Source organism: Eumetopias jubatus, unplaced genomic scaffold, assembly GCF_037043125.1.
Source record: "Eumetopias jubatus isolate StellerSeaLion01/CBP00866 unplaced genomic scaffold, mEumJub1_p1.0 scaffold_2, whole genome shotgun sequence".
Lineage (NCBI taxonomy): Eukaryota > Metazoa > Chordata > Mammalia > Carnivora > Otariidae > Eumetopias > Eumetopias jubatus.
This window is the reverse complement of record NW_028274808.1, coordinates 14,593,635-14,611,961: the sequence shown is the minus strand read 5'-3', so window position 1 is coordinate 14,611,961 and position 18,327 is coordinate 14,593,635. Positions and strand designations below refer to the sequence as shown.

General features: G+C 44.1%; 1 pseudogene; it reads left to right on the top strand.

The window, feature by feature from the left end:
• Window positions 1–9,397: 9,397 nt before the first annotated feature.
• LOC114206192 (cytochrome c oxidase subunit 5B, mitochondrial pseudogene) lies at window positions 9,398–9,808 on the top strand (annotated as a pseudogene).
• The last annotated feature ends 8,519 nt before the right edge of the window (window positions 9,809–18,327 follow it).

The window sequence follows — 18,327 nt, the reverse complement described above, 5'->3', positions numbered from 1 at the left end:
TTCCATCAATATACAAGATTCTCCTAGTTCCACTGTTTTTCTTCAGTACTCAGAAAAAATATTGAGGAAATTGAGTCTGTGTAGATTCAAATTAAGCTCTGGTTTGCTATATCCGCGAAGCTCTGGTTTGCCATATCCGCACTATGAAAGTGTATCAAAAGTCAACACAATACTTCTGATTGCACGATTATGTAAAAGTAAAATAGTGCCCTAAGAGGGCCTTAGCTTGCCACATCTTACTTTCCTCATTAAAAGACTGGATGTTTGGGAATAAGTATTGTTTTTATTTTTATGATCCAAAGACAGATAATTAATGAACCACACTGATAATTATGGAATTTTAATATTTATAGACATCTGTCACTTTACATTTTAAGACGGTCTTACCATATGTGCTGTTTTCTTTTAATTCCAGTAATTAAAGTTTATGAACATATACTGTGAAAATGTAGCTGTGACATTGTCAAGTTGATCATCAGGAGGCTTTCTTACTGATAAACTGTCTATTTTTTTAACAGGGGAATTTTTACAAAGACTAAACTTATCCTAGAATCTCATTCCTTTTTTTGTTAAGAAATTTGGTGTGCACTTTTCAAGTCCCTTCAGCCTAAAAATATACCTTATGGCCCTGGGTAGGCGGCCGCACTTAGATTATATCTATACTTGGTGTATTATTTGCTATGTGAAATGTATCAGTAATTCTCCAGAACTTCTTTTTTTTGAAGATTTAAAAAAATTTTTTTAAAGATTTTATTTATTTATTTATTTGAGAGAGAGAATGAGCTAGAGAGAACATGAGAGGGGGGAGGGTCAGAAGGAGAAGCAGACTCCCTGCTGAGCAGGGAGCCCAATGCGGGACTCGATCCTGGGACTCGATCCTGGGACTCGATCCTGGGACTCCAGGATCATGACCTGAGCCGAAGGCAGACACTTAACGACTGAGCCACCCAGGCGCCCCTCTCCAGAACTTCTGCCTAATAAGGAAAACCTGTCATTCCTAATCTTCACTAACTTTTCAGCTTCTACTGAGGCCCCTCCCGAGACCCCTACACAGGTTGAGAAATGCCCTTCTAGTTAATTTTGTTGACCACTAGGCGCAACATCCAACTCCTTACTGTCTGGTTTATGTGGGTAGAGTTGTTTTTCTCTTTCCGAGCTTGTCTTAAATATCACCACAGATTGAATTTGATTCTCCAAATCCAGATTGGATTTGCATCAACCCTTAAGCGCTGAAAATATTAGACACATTTCTATTTAAGTTTTAGCAATAAAGACAATATTTTCCAACTATTCTTGAAAAGTCCGTCTTTTGATGTGAGTAAGAGAAAGGATTCGATCGATAGACTAAATGTACAAACGGACCATGGCCAGACCATATGTGAAAATAAAACTGACTCACGGCCTACAGCCATTAGCCCGGGAAGCCAGCTATGAAGCGGACTTGCAGTAAGTCAGACAACTATCTCTAGGAGTGATACAAGAAAGCAAACAGTAACTCTGTACCAATCGGTCCCCAATGGCCAAGACTTACTAACTGACAGCTTCCCCAATTCCTGTTCCTGCTTCCAACTGAAGACAACCAGAGAAAGACCAACCAAATATGACCCCTAACCAATCACACCAAATGCCCTGCTTCTGGTCAGCCCACCTCCAGCTGCCTGGCACCAAGTGTCCAATCAGGGCACACCTGAGACCTTCTCTTCCTTCCACTGGAAGGCTTTCCCATTCCTCTGCCTGCCCGTGAGTCTGCCAAAACTCAAGTGATGATGGCTGCCTCCTTTGCTATGGCAAGTTCTGAATAAATCACCTCTGCTTGTTCTCATTTGCCCTTTGTTTATTTCTGCACAATCAATATAGTAAGTATATATTGAGTGTTCTCTATAAGAACACATTCTGCTGGAGCAGACCTAAGATCTAGACCCAACAGAGCAGACAGTCTTGTTGGGAAGCTAATACAACCAAATAATATGTAAAACTGAACAGTTTTTTAAAAAAAAATTTTAAATTTAAATTCAATTAATTCACATAGGGTATTATTGGTTTCAGAGGTACAGGCCTATGATTCATCAGTCTTATATAATACCTAGTGCTCATTACATCACATGCCCTCCTTAATGTCTATCACCCAGTTACCCCATCCCCCACCATTCTCCCCTCCAGCAACCCTCAGTTTGTTTCCTATGACTAAGAGTCTCTTACGGTTTGTCTCCCTCTCTGGTTTCGTCTTGTTTCATTTTTCCCTCCCTTCCCCTCTGATCCTCTGTTTTGTTTCTTAAATTCCACATCATATCAGTGAGATCATATGATAATTGTCTTTTTCTGATTGACTTATTTCATTTAGCATAATACCCTGTAGTTCGATCGACGTCATTGCAAATGGCAAGATTTCATTTTTTTGATGGCTGAGTAACAGTCCATTGTATATATATACCACCTCTTCTTTATCCATTTATCTGTTGATGGACATCTAGGCCCTTTCCACAGTTTGGCTATTGTGGACATTGCTGCTATAAACATTGAGGTGCAAGTGCCCCTTCGGATCCCTACATTTGTATCTTTGGGGTAAACACCCAGTAGGGCAGTTGTTGGGTTGTAGGGTAGCTCTATATTCAACTTTTTGAGAACCTCCACACTGTTTTCCAGAGTGGCTGCACCAGCTTGCATTCCCACCAACAGTGTAGGAGGGTTCCCCTTTCTCCACAACCTCGCCAACGTCTGTCATTTCCTGACTTGTTAACTTCAGCCATTCTGACAGGTGGGAGGTGGTACAAAACTGAGCAGTTTTCAAGATAATAGTATAAAATCATGAGGCTGACTATCATAAACCATGAGTGGTTTTTGCTACACCATGAACTTCTTTAGGGAGGACACCATGAGTATGTCATTTAACAAAATTCCCAGACCGGCTTAAGCAGAAACAGGAAGTTACTATTTTGCACAGCTGAGAAGCCCAGTAGGGTATGGCTTCCAGTTGGCCTGGCTGACGGAAGGAACGGTGTGGCAGGCTTCTCCTCTCCCCAGTTCTCCCCCTAGGTGGCCCCTTTCTCAGGTGTGTACAGTGGCAACTCCTGACCCTAATTCCCAAAAGCTCTGGTTTCCTCACCCCAAGCTTGTAAGATGCTGCAAGCCTCCCATCTTTGGGGCCCAGATTCAATAAAGAGTGCAAGCCTCTCTTTCCGGAAACCTCAGCCAAGTGTCTTCCTGGCCCCTTGGATCTTCTAGGGTTAAATCCCTAACCCAAAATCAATCATGGGGCACATGGGGCAGGGGAGTGGAAAATGGAGACTGGCTTGAGCCTATGTGAGCTCACTTTTTCCGTGAGAGGTGGGACCAGCCTCATGCAAAACTCATAAACAAACTACAGCAGAAGTGGTTTTCCAAAGGACGTTGAAGTCATGTTTCCAGAATCAGAGAACACAAGACAGGAAAACAAAGACTTGCATTCATTTACTCAACAGAAAATTCTGAGTTGCACATACTTGTGCTGTTCGGACAGTGTGCTGTGCCTTGGGGACTCAGAGATAGGCTGTTCCCACCACTGCGGAACCCATAATAATAGGGTGGAGGCAGAAAGAGAAGTATAGAGATACAAGAGTGTTGTAAGCTCTGAAAAGAAGCATGCATGGGGCTTTCTGGGAACACAGTGAAGTCACCCCATCTAGGGCGGCCATGAGAAGGAAGAGAAAGAGAAAGATGGAGGTGGGAAGGGGCGAGAGATGAAGTAAAGCTCTCATAAAGAGGTGGTGCGTGAGCTGAGCGTTGTCTGCCTGGAGTTGTTAGCCCGGCATGTGTGGAGCAAAGGCATTCTAAGTGGAGAGATCGTCCTCAAATGCACGGAAATCCGAGGAATGCATGGCCCATCTGGGGGAACGTAAGTAGGTCAACGTGACTGTAGAGTGTGGTGAAGGGGGAGGCGGTTTGAAACCTGAATGAGTGAGCAGGACCCTAGCCATGGAAGGCCTTACATACCCAGGGAAGAAGACTGGATTTTATTCTGATGGCAGAGCGAAGCCACTGCAGGCATTCTAGCAGATTTATGTCTTAGAAAAATTACTCTGAAGAATAGATTGGGGGTATGCCTTTGGGAAGTGGGGGGTGGGGAAGAAAGGAAGCAAAAGACGGGAAACTAGGTAGAATCTGTTGCAGTCAGATATGATGATCACCTGAAATAAGTGAGTAGCAAGAGAAATGGTGAGGAAGGGACAAATGCAAGAAATATTGAAGGAGAAGGAAAAACAGTTCGGGTATCTATTGCTGTGTATCAAACCATCCCAAAATGTTATAGCTGAGATCAACAAATTGATTTATTTGTTCAGTTTTGGTAGTTTGAGCAGTGCCTAGAGGGCACAGATCATCTCTGTTCTACTTGGCCTCAGCTACAGTTCCTTGCCTGAGGGCCAGAGAACCCACCTCCAAGATGGCTCACACCCATGGCTGATGCATTGGTATGGATTGTCAGTTGGGTTGAGAGGTTGCATGTAAGACCAAGCTACCAACATTTCTAGCTTGAGGTGAACCTGGGACGACACAGCCTTCAGTTCTTTTCTCTATGTGTTGGCACTCATGCTATTTCCTCCTACTCTAAGCTCTGCCATGTTCTGGTACATCCTTTGACCCTATGGCATGGAGCATCTCCACAGTAGGGGCCACTTTGTCCTCACTTGGAATGTCCAGAATCTGGAACCAAACTGATTCCTGCCAGGTAAGGAGTTCTAGCCTGGTATGTAAATTGTCTGGTATCTTCAATTCTGTTTATTCATCCATCTACCCATTCAAAAAAATACTTCTACTTGCCTTCATTTTGCCTAGTAATATATTTGGTAAGAACTTGCTATGCTGACTTTTTATTTGACTCAGTAACTGATTCTTTCCTTGTACTTAGGATCAAGGTTAACCTTGAACACTACTTGTACGCAGATTTCTAGTTTCAAAGTTCCTAAGTTTTTCTTCTTCTGCCCAGTATCCCAGGTCCCCTGAAAACCAGGCCCTACTTGTTCTTATCACTTGGGGATGGAGTGGAGTTCAAGTCCTGTTCCTGAAGCTCACTGGGTCTTAATTATGTCATGTGACCTTTAAGGTCCTCATGGTCTCTAAGCATCTGTGAATCACTGACCACACACTTTTTTCAAACTTTTGGTATCTGCCCAGTTCTCCTGATGTTTGGCTATCCCGGCTGCTTCCTATATCTGTCTACTCTGGCAAAATTTACTCCATTTCTCAACAACTTGTGGTTTGGCCCGCTTCCTTGGCTGATCCTGGATTCACATATGTTGGAGCTGCGGACACCTCTAGTTAGAAATGCTTCCTGCCTTTCTGCATAAAGAAGATATTTCCCATCCAGCCCCCAAGTGGAGCCAAGTGGATGTGGGGAGATGCATCATAGAGACAGTTCCTGCTCTTGAGGCATGTTTGATGTAGGGGAAGAAACAGATAGCACATCCTTAGTTATGTGCTGGGTAGAAAGAGCTAGGGGAGCCATGTCTCGGGGGCATGGGGGGGAGGGTTTGATGGGGCATCATGGAGGGCAGGCTAAAGAGATGGGGGACTTCTTTACCTCTTGTTGGGAACAGACAGCTTTGTTTCAGTGACCTGTCTTCCTGGAGTTCGTTTTCTTTTTTTCTTTTTTTAAGATTTCATTTATTGGGGCGCCTGGGTGGCTCAGTCGTTAAGTGTCTGCCTTTGGCTCAGGTCATGATCCCAGGGTCCTGGGATCGAGCCCTGCATCAGACTCCCTGCTCCTCAGGAAGCCTGCTTCTCCCTCTCCTGCTCCCCCGCTTGTGTTCCCTCTCTCGCTGTCTCTCTCTGTCAAATAAATAAATGAAATCTTTAACAACAACAACAAAAACGATTTTATTTATTTATTTGAGAGATAGAGAGAGGGAGTGAGAGTGAGAGAGCACAAGCAGGGGGAGTAGCAGGGGGAGCAGCAGAGCGAGCGAGCGGGAGAAGCAGGTTCCCTGCTGAGCAGGGAGCCCAATGTGGAGCTCGGTCCGGAGCCCAAGGCAGATGCCCAATGGCCCGAGCCACCTAGGCGCCCCCTAGAGTTTGTTTTCATCTTTCCTCACTCTTGCTTTTTTGAGTGTCTATTCTCTTTAGTCTGGGATGTGTTTCCCGTTCCTAGCTTATTGGTCAAACACAGACAAAGGTGCTCTGAGCTCAGAAATGAAGAGTCACCAGCTTTTCTACAACAATGATGTGTCCCTGAGTTCATAGACTCACACAGCTCAGCTGGGAAGCCAGGGTTTAAGCTGGGACAGCCTCAGGGGGACCGTTTCAACCAGAAGGATTCTTACTGGAGGCAGCCACGGTGGTTCCATGCTGAGTGAGTTGGGTGTGACAAACCTGAGGGTTGAGGAGAGGACAGGAATGACCAAGAAATGTGAAGGTAGATTTGGGCAAGGGAGGAGTGCTAGCTCTCCAGCGACACAGTGAACGGAGAATATGTCCGAGACCCTCATTTTATTCTGGCTCACTGTGGAGAAAGCTACCCTCACAGAGTGATTCATGGACCCGTCTATGATTGCGTCAGGGACCGGGGCAGTGACTTCAAGAGGTTTGGCTTAAAAAGTGATCCCTCTGTATTTATGCTTTTGATGTACATTTTCTGCTTTCCATTAGACCCTGAAAGCCCACGGAGGAAGGCACCCGTCCTATCTCTTTATGTTCCAACATTCAACCCAATGTTTTCAACAGATGCTTCTTTTCCGTGATGTGAAAGAAAAGAACCAAGATGAGTTGATTTGGTGGGAAGATAGATTCAGGGCCTCACTAGGGAAGGAATAGGACCTTAAGGCTTACGATGGGGTATCTAGGTAGACGTGCTCAAAAACTTTAAACGGCAATATTCCCCTAAAAGCTGCAGGACAGCAGAAGTGGCCCCCACTGACTGGTTGGAAGACAGTGGGTCCCCCTTGCCTGAAGATTATGTGGTAAGGCAGTGCCTACTCAGAAAAAGAGCTTGTCTTCCTCAGGATCTGCCTGCACCTCTGCTCCTGACCACAAGATCCATAATTAGGGCCAAAAATTAGTGTGACTCGGGAAGAGCTAAACCTGCTAAGAGGAGACAGGGATTCTATAGCAGTGCAGCGGCCGATCCTGGCTGATATGTCCAGGCAGGACCCCGTGAGTCTGCCTGGGAGTGAACTGTGAAGGGCTGGGATCACGGGGTAGGGGGTGGATAGGAAGCTGGCTAATGGGGAGTTTTTCAGTGTGGGAGCTCTCTCCCATCACTCAGGAATTAACTCCTTGGAAAGAGCCCCGGGAGTCAGGTCTACTATCCTTCTTGGATGACTCCTAGCAACGTGGAGAAAGTGTTGGCCTACGTACAGTGAACAAAGATGGCGGGACTGCCCAGGCCGACTCTGGAGCAAAGAATCAAAGACTGAGAGAAGTGGGTGTGCTAAAGAAGGTCTCCTATACAAGATCAGCTGACTGCGTTTCTTAGGAGGACACTTCATTTCTGAAGGTGGTAAGGAGTCCAGTGGTGAGAGACACCAGCCCCAGCATCACTAACAGACTCAGTGGTGGCGCCTTCCACAGGCCAGGGCTGACAGCAGGAGACACAGTTACAGAACTGCTCTCTCTGGGCACAGTAAGGGTAATGGAATCTCCACAGCAGCAGAGGCAGAACTTAATTGTCAGGACCTCGATGGCATGATTGCATAAGGGCAGTAAGTGTGTAATGACAGCTGAAGTGGAGGGTTCCCCAGAGGGTAGTCTGTGATGGGGTCTGTAGCAGAGTCTGTGGGGGAGTCTATAGTGGTTAATAGAACGTGGTATTTCCAGGGGCAAGATAAATGGGTCTTGCTTAATATACTCAAAGTCTTGGTAAAATTTTAAGCTTTAAGAAGAGATCAAGATTGGGTGATCTGGGGACCAGAGTCAACCATTTTCCATGGAAAGTTACAACCTCTTGCCCAATTTCAAGATCTAAGCTTGTTCTCAACCCAGAGCTCACTGTCTGAAGTAGAGGCCAGGTCCCTGGCAGGAAGGCCCCTGTATATACAGTATATCCTGCACGGGCTATATGGTACTGATTCCCCCATGCTTGCCAAAGGAAACTATGGCCATCTATGTGGGCACCATACACTAGAAAGAGGGGGATATCCGGGTCTTTCCAGGGCTCTTGAGAACAGCACTGGAGTCGACGCTGATGGCCAGGGAGCCAAATGTCACTGTGGCTCTCTTGCAACTCTCTCACTTGCAACTCTCTGTTAGAGTTGAGAAATGTAGGTGTCAGAAAATAAAGTCCTTGATAAAGTCTGTCTCACATTGAGTCCATGTGTCCTGCCCGCATGCTCACCTCTACCTCCCACCATGCAACGGTTGTTTCCTTGGTTCCAGGGTCCATAATTGTGTTGATCACACTTGGAAGCTGGCAGAATCTTCATGCCAGTTCCTTGACTGTGGAATAAGAGCTATCATAGAAGGAAAGACCAAGTGGAAGCTCACTACCCCTTCTGACCACAATAGTAAATATATCATTTCAGAGGGATAGCAGAGATTAGTGCCACTCTCAAGGACTCACATAATTCAAAGTCTGACCAAACAATTCAAAATGGCATCCTCATTAGAACCCCATTTAACTCACCAGTTGACCCCTGCGAAACCTGGATGGATCATGGCAGATGACAGTGGACTATCCCGAACTTAACATGTAATGCCCCAATTTTGTTTTATTTTATTTATTTTTTAAAAGATTTTATTTATTTATTTGACAGAGAGAGATAGCGAGAGCAGGAACACAAGCAGGGGGAGCGGGAGAGGGAGAAGCAGGCTTCCCGCGGAGCAGGGAGCCCGATGAGGGGCTCCATCCCAGGACCCTGGGATCATGACCTGAGCCGAAGGCAGATGCTTTACTGGCTGAGCCACCCAGGCACCCCTATGATACTTCAATTTTAGCTGCCATTCTGGATATGGTATCTTTATGAGAGCAGATTCACGCAGACTGGGAATATGGTGTGCAGCTCCTGATCTGGAATGTATATTCTTTCACTTCCTAACAGAAAGGAGGGCCAGTTCTTATTCCATGGGAACTAGAGTGTGCTTTCACACTGCCTTGCCCCAGAACTATGCTATGCTCCCACTCTAGTTTATTCTGACTAGAGTTCAGTTTTTCAGGAATGGCAGCAAGTATTTGAAGGTTTGTCAGCTAGTTCTGCATATTAAGACAGAATCAAGACCCAAAAATCATGACAAGCTTTTTAGCTGGTCTATGTTCTCTATTCGGTGGGATGCAAACTCAAGAGTCTGTCACAGTTGAAGCCCTAAGACTGAGATTTTCGACTTGGGAGGTGGTAGTAAATCTATTTCTATGAGGGTGGGAAAGCCCTCCCCCAGAAATCACCTCTCTTTCCGGAGCCTGCTTCCGGAAGTACTGCTGTTTGTAGCGGGCATCATGGCTTCAAGGTTACTTTGCGGTGTTGGAGCGCTGGCCACGCAGGCTCTCAGGGCCCGCGGTCCCAGTGGAGTCACCGTGGTGCGCTCCATGGCCTCTGGAGGTAGTGTTCCTACTGATGATGACCAGGCGACTGGGCTGGAGAGAGGGAGGTCCTGATGGCTGCACGAAAAGGACTGGACCCATACAATGTGCTAGCCCCAAAGGCAGCTGCAGGCACAAAGGAAGACCCTAATTTAGTTCCATCCATCACCAACAAGCGAATAGTGGGCTGCATCTGTGAAAAGGATGATAGTACCGTCATCTGGTTCCGGCTGGCTGCACAAAGGCGAGGCCCAGCGATGCCCCAGTTGTGGAACCCATTACAAGCTGGTGCCCCACCAGTTGGTCCCAGTTGCACTAACTTACTGAAAATGTGCTGTGAAGTTTCTTCTTTCTAATAAAGACTACCCATTGCATTGGCTCCTTCTCCCATAAAATGTATGAAATTGCTAGTAACGAGTCACAGGAAATTATAAAATAGTTCAAGGTATTAACAAAGTTATGGAAATTGTCTAAAGACCTTGAAATCTTGGGTGCTCTTCTTTCCTTAAATTACCAGCGTACCCCAGTGTGGAAAGGCGGTGTACACTCCCTGTCATTTTATTCACACAATGTATGCTTTGTGCTGGCAAATTTGAGGATATTTACATATTTCACTATTCAACACTTAACTAAGGTCAAAATGCATCTGTTTGCCCAGCAACTGTTCCCCGTGAATAAGATAAGCAGTGGACAAAAACTGGCTAAACTGTCATTTAATTGGTTAACTCAACGTTAATTAAACAAGAAAAGACCAGTTTATGTCGTGTGGATTTTCAGAGATAAATAGAATCAAAAGCCACAAAGAACGTGTTTCCCGTGGTTGGACCATGCATCTACCAGGAGCAGATGCGTGCTCTGTTCCTCAGAGCTCTTGTGTAGCAGGAAAGAGAGAAATGTCTGCCAGCAGACAGACCTGGCAGCAATAACTCTCTCACTTTGTCTGCCATCAATCTGGTCCACCAGTGGCCTCTGAGGGAGGCATTTTGCCAAGAATTTTTCCCCTTCTTAATGGTTGTGTCCCTGACACCTGGATCTGTCACTGCCTCTTCTTTGCCTTTAGGGATAAAACTAATCAGGTTCATACTTAGAAAGCAATACTTTGCTTTTCTTCCAGAAAACCGTGTATGGATGCTTGAAAGGTCACTGACTTCTTTGAAAATTACACAAAAGATTTGATGGCTTCGTGTCATCGTGCGACAAAATTTCAACGCAGACAGCACACTAGGGACAAAGAGCGAATGGATTACTAGTGGAATGAAAAGTCAGTGTTCAGATCTCATAATCCTAGGTTTTATTCACACTTTTCTCTTCTCAGAGCTTGTGTGAAATCATGACCTTCACAGATTCACCTGTCCCACCATGCACAAATTCACATTCTATGTTCGCCCTGGAATCTTGTGCACTCCCTATGTGGACAATGTTGTTCTGAGTTGTCGTTTGTATGTTATTATTTCATTATGGTTTTTATACTTCAATAAACCATTCTGAGTCACTAATCCACTTTTGTGAAATGGAGCTAAAATGCAACATGTGGGTAAAAATAAAAAGGCATGTTTTATTAAGCAAGAGGTACTGTGTCAATGATTGGGAAGCACATAAGCCAGAGGGTAGTAGATCCTATTTACTGGATGGTGCTCCCTCCGAAATGATCAACACAGTTTGTAGCTTATGTGCAACCTCTAAACCCGTAATATTTTTGGTACTTTATTAGCATTTCTATGAAAATCCTAGTTTATCTTACATTTAAAATTTATGACACGTTTATGAACAAAATTGGTTTATAGCTTTTCCTTTGCAGGTGCCCACAGGCTGCTTGATAGACTGCTGGGGATGGCCTGTGGTCTGTGAGCCACACGGCTCTGTGGTTTCTGCCTTTTCCATCCCAGAGATTATATCAGTATCTGCCTATATTTTTAAAATATTTTTTCATAGTTGCATTTTTTACATTTAATTCTTCTTTCTTGGACTTTATTTTGGCATATGAATAGATATGAGGATGCCCCTGACCCCCCAAAATGTTACCTTATTATTTTAGTGTTATTGATTAAATACTTTTAATTTTCTCCACTTATTTCAAATGCCACACTTATCATATAGACTTTCTTAAATATCTTAGGCACAATCTCATGGGCTCCATTCATAACAGCCCTGCATGTGGATCTTTCTTTACTTTCTGTTGTGTTCATTGAGCATTTACCATACAGCCTATGGAAGCTTAATATGTTTTGATATTTGGTAGTGCAGGATCCACCTAACTTCTCTCTTATTTTAAAAATTGTATTGGCAAATTTTATTCTTCCCCAAGGGAATGTATGCATGACTTAGTGGTTTTTTTGTTTATTTGTTTGTTTTTGGTTTTGGTTTTTATTTGCAAGGCTTTGGAATTTGTGGAGAACACTCTATAGATATAAGATATTTTTATTCTTGTAGTCTTTTTAATTTTATTTATTTATTAATTTTTAAATTTTTTATTGTTATGTTAATCACCATACATTACACCATTAGTTTTTGATGTAGTGTTCCATGATTCATTGTTTGTGCATAACACACAGTGCTCCACGCAGAACGTGCCCTCTTTAATACCCGTCACCAGGCTAACCCATCCCCCCACCCCCCTCCCCTCTAGAACCCTCAGTTTGTTTTTCAGAGTCCATCGTCTCTCATGGTTTGTCTTCTAGTCTTTTTTAAAAAGATTTTATTTATTTATTTAACAGAGAGAGAGTGAGAGAGCACAAGCAGGGGGGGCAGCTGAGGGAGAGGGAGAAGCAAACTCCCCGCCGAGCAGGGAGCCCGACGCGGGACTCAATCCCAGAACCCTGGGATCATGACCTGAGCCGAAGGCAGACGCCTAACTGACTGAGCCACCCAGGCACCCCTCCTGTGGTCTTATCATTACTATTCACAGGCATTCTATTAAATGAAATAAAAAGCATTATCTCATTTTTGACATCTCAGGTGCTGTCTGATAGTGCTACCAATAGAAAACATTTTATAAGAACCCCTTCATACTGAAACTGTATTTTCCTAGTCTGGGATGCTGAGCATAATGGACTCATGGGGATATCACCAATCATTGTAATAGGCCAATATTTTCTCCCCAGTGGACTGTGGAAATACTGCCACAATATGCAAATTAAAGCAATTATGATTCAGACTACATTTCTGGGATGCTAAAACTGCCAATCGGCAGGTAAAAATTCAGTCAGCCAACGAGTTTCTTTATCTCTGTAATTCTAAGCAATTTTTCACATCCTCTCCCCCCCTGCCCCAGCTAAATTAATGAATCAGCAAATTCAGTTTGGGCACAACTTCCAAGCAGCACCTTATTAAAATCACACATCTAAAATAACCTGTCGGTCTTCCTAAGCATTTGCACACTCTATGCTAGAGGGTCAGAACAATGGCTTCTGGATCCAGATGATTCATGAAGCATCTCGTGATTAAGTGATCTGAAGCAAAGGACCCATTGGTGGCTTTGTATTGTTAGGAGTTAAATATGATTTGGCTTCTGTAATCAGAATTCGTAAAACGAAAACAGAGCGGGTACTATGGTTCACACTTGTTGTGCCAAGTTGGGTTTCTCTGTGGACTTCAAGAGGTTTTTTTAATGTTGTTTTATTATATTTGTAATTAGCCCTTGTGAAGAAAGACTCTTTTAGATTCTGCCAGTGATGCATTGCAGATTTCATTATAACAAATATCCATGACCCCTGGTGCCTAACTGTAAACAATGATAGTTACTAGCCTCATTAGGAGACTAGCAGATGGCTTATAAAGTCCTCACTGGAGTTTAAATCCATTGGTGGCTTGCAGTGCACAAATGTTTATCTTTAAGCAGTATAAAATATGTCAGAAGGGGTCTGTATTCTGTTTTCATTAGTATTAATGTATACTGATCCTAGCAAGAAAAATTTCTTTGATTACATTTTTGTTTGTTTGTTTGCTTGCTTACTCTACATGAAGTGATTCTCAAAAAAATTTTTTTTCTGGTTTCTTACCTTTTAGAAGAACAAAAGTCTTGTCAACTTTTCACTTTTATCTTTTACATTTTACAAATCTTTATCACATTCCTACCATGAGGTGAGCAAAACATTAGCGATGCAATGATATACAAAATAGTAAATGCTCAATAAATACTGAAAGAAACTGAAGTTAGAAGTTAGATTTATGGGGCGCCTTGGGTGGCTCAGTCATTAAGAGTCAGCCTTTGGCTCGGGTCATGATCCCAGGGTCCTGGGATCGAGCCCCGCATCGGGTTCCTGCTCGGTGGGAAGCCTGCTTCTCCCTCTCCCACTCCTCCTGCTTGTGTTCCCTCTCTCGCTGTGTCTCTCACTGTCAAATAAATAAATAAGATCTTTTAAAAAAGTTAGTTTTATTTTGGGGTGCCTGGGTGGCTCACTTGGTTAAGTGTCTCCCTTCAGCTCTCTGCTCAGCAGGGAACCTGGTTCTCCCTCTCCCTCTGTTGTTCCCCCTGCTTGTGCTCTCTCGCTTTCTCTCTCTCTGTGTCGAGTAAATAAATAAAATCTTTAAAAAAATGAAATTAGTTTTCTTTTATATAATGATGCTTTCCAGCTAAATAGTACTCCAACACTATTTCCTAGACATGGAACATATTATTTTTGTCTGTAAACATTTCTTTTAAACTACCAAAGGGCGCCTGGGTGGCTCAGTCGTTAAGCGTCTGCCTTCAGCTCAGGTCATGATCCCAGGGTCCTGGGATCGAGCCCCGCATCAGGCTCCTTGCTCAGCGGGAAGCCTGCTTCTCCCTCTCCCACTCCCCCTGCTTGTGTTCCCTCTCTCGCTGTCTCTCTCTCTGTTAAAAAATAAATAAAAAATCTTAAAAAAAAATAAAAATAAACTACCAAAAATGTTAGAAATCGGAGAAGGTGCTCCATGCTGAAGACTTTTCTTAGTCCAACACATATGGAATTCTCAGCGATAAGAGCTTCTTAGATAAAATAATAATAATGGTGAACATTAATTAAGCACTTACTATGTGTCAACACTTACCTGTGATAAGAACTTTAGTACCTCAGTTCTGTAAAGTATAATCAATCCATGGGGATGGTACTACTTTCCCATTTTACAGATAAGACTAAAGCTTAAAGATATTAATCAAGTTGCCCAAATTCTCCCAGTGGTGAGCCCAGTTTCAAATGGAGGCAATCTGACCCTAGACCCCCTACAAATTTTAATCATTATGCATTAATTCCAACAACTTTCACATCTAGACATCCATATGCCTACAATAGTCCATTCCTGGCCATCATCTTCTGGGAGACTACATTTATTAGGACTTAACTGTTCAGACCTTGGAGGCTGCCTGCTTGGTTCAAATCTTGCATCTGCCGTTTAAAGCTGTGAATTTGGGCAAGTTACTTGACCTCACTTGTGCCTTGTTTTCCTCATTCAGAAATCGGAGATAATTATGGTACCCACTCCTAGTGTTGATGTGAGGATTCAGTGACAATATATGCAAAGAACTCAAGATAGTGTATGGCGCATAATAAAAGCTGTTATGATACAATTAGCTAACACCACTATTACCATTACTAGTGTTATTAAAGGATCAGTCACTCCTGTTTGAGCTCACTGTGGCCATATATTGTTGCCCAGTGTTGCAACTTCTGATTTTTAAAGAGAAGATGGAAATCTAGATTTTTTTAAAAAATGTGAGGTCTCCCTGTTTTAAAAATGTTAGCACCTAATGTAAATTTTCAATACTGCTGAGCGAGCCAAAGAAATTATGTCTGTGGGCCATAGTCAGCCCACCATAGCCGGGCTGTGATCTTTGATGGAGGAACAGTAGTGAAGACCCACAGAATGAAGGCCAGAGAATGCAGACACGGGGGTGGGGACGGTCTGAGCCATTTGGAATAACCCAGCCACTAAGCAGGAATTTTGGGAGACTCGGTCACTCAGCATATAGTTCTATGGGCTTACTCTGGTCTGACTGGCTTGATCCGCTCCACTGTGTTCCTAACCGGTAAGACTTCTATTAGGTACCATACTCTTTACTTATCCTTCTTCTCTTAAAGGTGATCAATTTGAGTCAATTACTTAAAACCAAAGAAAAATGAATCAAAGGATGAAAGAAAGTTCTAAGATTTCCATTTCCAGACGCGGAACTCCTTAAATCATTCACAGAGAAGGTTTTGCTTGGAGTGAATAAACCAGTGTTCTAAATCTCCTTGGAAATCAAAGGAACATATGCTGATTTCCATTTCTATGATGGTTATCCCAGAGTGCCTAGGCTCTGTCACAATATACTGCCATCCACAGGACCCCGCTTAACTATTTTAAAAATCTGATCTGAATCGAATTTCGTTTATCTGCCAGGTATACTAGCACCTGAGTCCTTCACCACCTGGCTGTCAGCAGTCACAGCAGAAGTCACTCTGGCCTGAACCCTGGCCCCCGGAGCTGCTCCTACACCTGTTCCAGCAGCTTCCCAGGAATGCCTTCCAGCCGATACAAATATCCTGAGATAGATGCGTGGTCTGAAAAACTCAGTCATGCTTAATGACTATTCATGTTGACTTGAAGAATGCATAAATAAAGGGATTCATAGGATTAAGTAAAGAACACTGTGTGGTCAGAGATGTCATGAAAGGAACCAGAGTGACCTGTATGTGCCAACCACACCTTTCCTCCATGGTACGGTGTCCAGGAGGGCTGAAAACACCACTCAACAGGGACAAACCATACACAATGGGCTCCAGTCTCTCTCTTCTCGGTTGAAGAATATCACGCCCAGCATTGCGTTTTTATGTGAAATAACTTGTTCTTTTCATTCGTTAATTGATTTGTTAATTTGTTTAATGTTTTCATTTGTTAGTTGACTTGTTAATTTCCTACCACGTTCCAGGTGGGGTGGGGCGGTGGCGTTGAGAATTTAACAGTGAGCAAGATACAGTCCCCAGAAGGAGAGGCAGACAAGTGAACACACGATGCAGTGGGATGAGAGCTAAGAGAAGGGGAAATCAGGGGAAGCTTCACAGAGGAAGAGGCATCCATCTCCTTTATCTTGCTGTGAATTGTGTAGACTGATGAATCACAGACCTGTAGCCCTGAAACAAATAATACATTATATGTTAAATAAAAAAATAAAAATAAATTAAAAAAATAAAAATAAACAAAAGGAAGAGAGAATAAATCTTAAAAAAGGAAAAGAAAAAAAGAAAAAAGAAAAGAAAAGAAAAGAAAGGAAAAGAAAAGAAATCAGTATCTTCAAATGCAGCTAGCTCGGTCGGTGCGATGAGAAGGCTGAATGGCCAGCCCTGAGGTCTGCTGCCGTTGGGAGTCACAACCCGAAGGAGGGATTCCCGGGGAGGCATGATAGTGGCGCAGCCTCCTCCAGGCCCTCCACCTCCCCGGGACAGGTCCTCCCTCCGCAGCGCCGTGCTGCGGCCCGGTGGGTCCCGCGTGCACCGGGGAGGGCACCGCACTCGCTTTCTCCCGACCCCTTCTCCGCGTCCATCAGTCTCCCTTCGCTTTGCTCTCATGGCTGGCTCTTGCCCTGGACTCTCTTCTCTTTCCCCCTTTGCTTCCCTTTCCATCGGGGCACACACTTTACTTCCCCGGATGGAGCATTTCCTTCCATTTCAGGGCCTGGGGGTGGGAAAGGGGTTTGCGGGACCCCGGGGTGCCGCGGCGGCTGCACTTAGCTGCTCACACTCTGCCATCTTCAGGAGAGGGGCGGCCTTGCAAGGGGATGCAACCGGGGTCTCTCGCCCGCAGGAGGGTGAGAAAACAAGCCGCGTGTCAAGAACTGAGCCCCGCCGCGGGGCAAAGGACTCGCTTGGAAGAGGAAAGCCCTGTCTCTTCGGCATCTGTCCCGGCTTGTCTCGGTTCTGGATGTGGAAGTGAAGGGTCAGAAACGGCAAGCGCATCCAGGCAGCCGAACGTCAAGCAATCAACGCTGTTCAGAGGGGAAAGGCTCAATGTGTATGTCAGACTCAATACGAGGGTGCTGACTAGCACTTGGAGAAATGAGTGGCTAGTTTGGACTAAGCCTCTTCTTAAAAGAGGGATGCCCCCTGGCTGGGATTTGGAGGAAGACCACCCGTTCACTTGAAGGTAGAGCGTTCTGGCTTGCCAGCAAAATGCTGTGAGTGGGTGAGGATGGGGGAGCCGGGCGCCAAGTGCTCGGGAGCTAAGGACTTGAGTTGGAGTGAAAACAAGAATAAAAGACTTTGTATTCAATTTCCATTCCCTTGAAACACACTGCCCTGTGGGAGCCAGCCGTAATGAATGACATTGCCAAGCACCAGGACTATGGAGATACACTAATATTGATGAGCACTCTTTCATTTTTACTGCACTTTTCAAGGATGCTAAAAAACATTAGAAGTTCATAAAAGAAAATAACTTGGCTTAATCATGACTGATCTCATACCTGAAAATGGTCCATGGTATCACAGGCTTACCAGTCATCTGCGCAAATTGGGACAGTCCCATTTTTCACTATCTGACTTCCCAGATGTCTGTACGGTCCAGATAAACCCTTGGGTTTGGGTATTGGCTTTTACCAGAAGTGACACAGTCTTGGGACACTAAATCCGATCTGCTTCCAGAAATACTCTGAGGAAGGAAAGGGACAGTGGTAAATAAGATGCTGAATTTGTCAGCTGATGAGTATTTATTATATCAAGCAATACCGACTGATCTCTTAAGCTTAAAATTTCTCACACTGTGGCTTATGTAGAGGGGACTACAAAGTAGTTGAACTCATAGCTCCCACTGCTCAAGGCAACTGTGCCAAAGTTTTGCTGCTCAAAAGCAGGCAGGGTGCAAATCTCTCTATGCATACACATTCGGGAGGGAAGTAGGTTTCTAGTCCTTTA